At 32.4% G+C, this 2,500-nt stretch overlaps 1 protein-coding gene across 6 annotated transcripts in view; it reads left to right on the plus strand.

Moving 5' to 3' along the window:
- The window catches only part of LOC135225363 (cyclin-dependent kinase 17-like), a 279,842-nt gene that overhangs the window by 25,386 nt on the left and 251,956 nt on the right, over positions 1-2,500 (plus strand). The gene's annotated exons all lie outside the window — the stretch shown is intronic.

Raw genomic sequence — 2,500 nt, forward strand, 5'->3', positions numbered from 1 at the left:
TAATAATAGTAATAAATTCACAATCTTGTGAAAAATAGCTGTGTAAAGAAAACCCATAATATTGAAGTAAATCTTATGTTTTTATTGTTTACATAGTAATACAATTTATAATATGACTGGATTTTTCTTACAAATAATGATAATAATAATAATACCTCATCTACGCACACGTTGTTTTCCTGGAAGTCTAGGCCCTCCTTTCCAGTAGTACCACCTTGCCGTCTTTCCAGCACTTTCTAGGTCTTCCTCTCCTTCCTCGTAAATCATCCCGTTTGTACACTTTTCACCAACCTGTAAAGAACAGCCATGAACTACTTGTGATAAGATAGGTCACCCTTTATATGCATTCTGAAATGTAAATTTGTTATTGCAGTATTTTACAGGAAAGAAATCGGCTTTAATTTTAATATGTATAGTGGTTTTAGCATGATTTTATAGGAAAGAAAGGGGCCATTTGGTTGTAATTCTCATTATATTATATATATATATATTATATATATATATATATATATATAATATATATATATATATATATAATATATATATGTGTGTGTGTGTGTGTGTGTGTGTGTGTGTGTGTGTGTGTGTGTGTGTGTGTGTATCTATATCTACTTTTTTCAATATTTCATAGGGCAAATGAGGGCCTTTTTGTTTTAATTATATGTAAAGTGGTTTTTGCAATTTTTTTTTTATAGGAAAGAGGCCTTTTGGTTTTAATTCTTAAATAAGTAAAATATTTTTGCACTTTCAAAGGAAAGAAAGGTGCCTTTTGGTGTTTCATTCTTGTACTATGTAAAGTGGGTTGCAATACTTTACAGGACAGAAAGGGGCCTTTCGGTTTTAATCATATGTAAAGTGGTTCTTGCGACATATAATTGGAAAGAAAGAAGCTTTTGGATTTAATTCTTAAGTGTGAAGTGTTTTTTCAATATTTCATAAGAAAGCAAAGTGCTTTTTGGTTGTCATTCTTATAGGGAATAAAGTGCTTTACCTTTTCCCCATATTGAACGATTAGGGTGAGTGGATGATAGCAGAGTTCCTAGAAAACAAAACTTGCTGTGGGAAACCTTGTCAGCTAACATAACTTAATCAACCTTGAGAGCAAGGATACAGTGCAGGGTTCTGTGCGTTGTTTTGACGCCAAACTTGCCAAGTCAAGTGGAAGGCGTCCTCGACCGGAAAAGTTTGGAAACGCTGGAGGAGATTCTGAACACATCGCTGAGCTAGGCGCAGAGTTGCCAGTTAGGGAACGGTAAATATTTCTTTTAGGTGTCCTGAAAAAAAAAAAAAAAATTTTTCTTTATTTTTTTTCTTTTCACTACTACAGTCAGCAAGAAGCAACTGGAAATGAAGCAATGGCAAATTAGTTTTCAATTTGTTTAGGAAGCATCATTATCTGGCTGCAATTACAGTGATGCGTTGTGGTTTATATGTCCTCTAAAAATTGCTTTGATTTGAAGTCGAAACCTCTCTTTGATATACACCTAGATTTACATTTTCTCTTGGAAGTGTTTTATATATATATATATATATATATATATATATATATATATATATATATATATATATATATATATACATACATACATACATACATACGCGTAACTCGTGCACTTCGAGAATGAAAACCATAAATCTTGAAATACTGCATTTAATTCTTTCAAAAAGACTCGAGTAAGATATCGGAAATGTTTTGAAGGGGAGTAAAATTCTCTCTCTCTCTCTCTCTCTCTCTCTCTCTCTCTCTCTCTCTCTCTCTCTCTCTCTCGTGGGAAATTAAGACCAGTAGGCTCCTGAATCTTTCGCCGGGTTCAGTGGCGTTCCCAAATGTAGATAAAAGGCTTTTACTTCGAAGGGAAATAAATTATCAAGGGATGAGTGATCTCTGGAGATTGCAACCAAGTATATAGTAATCTTGAAGTGTTTTTTTTATTGCCGATAGATCTGTTGGAAGTTTAGTTTTTATTTCTTATATTTGTTTGGACATTTCTGTGGGAAATCTGTTTTTTTCCTAATTAACCTTTTGTAAGGACAGTTCTATGGGAATTTTTTTTCTTCTTTTTTTTTGGCGGGAACAGTACCGTTGCAAATTTTTGGGAATTTTACCTTTTCTATTTCCTATGGGGATATTTTTGCAATTTTTTTTTACAGTTTTTTGTGAATTCTTGATTTTTTCTCACATCTTTTTGTGGGGACAGTTCTTTGGGAAATTAGTTTTTTGTGGGAACAGTTCTATGGGAAATTTAGGGCGTTTTTCGTTTTTATTTTTGTGGGGGCTGTTTTGTAAGAAAAAAATTTTTTTTTTTTTTTGTAGTCCTGGAGCAAATCTCGTTTTTTTATATTATTATTAACCATGTGGGTAAAGTTCTTTGGGAAATTTTGGCCGTTTTTTGTTTTTTATTTTTGTCAGGGAGATTTTTGTGATGAATTTCTTTTTGTTTAATTTTTGGACATTTCTGTGGGAAATCTCGTTTTTTCCATTAACTTTTTATGGGGTCAA

This window comes from Macrobrachium nipponense, chromosome 20 (genome assembly GCF_015104395.2).
Source record: "Macrobrachium nipponense isolate FS-2020 chromosome 20, ASM1510439v2, whole genome shotgun sequence".
Lineage (NCBI taxonomy): Eukaryota > Metazoa > Arthropoda > Malacostraca > Decapoda > Palaemonidae > Macrobrachium > Macrobrachium nipponense.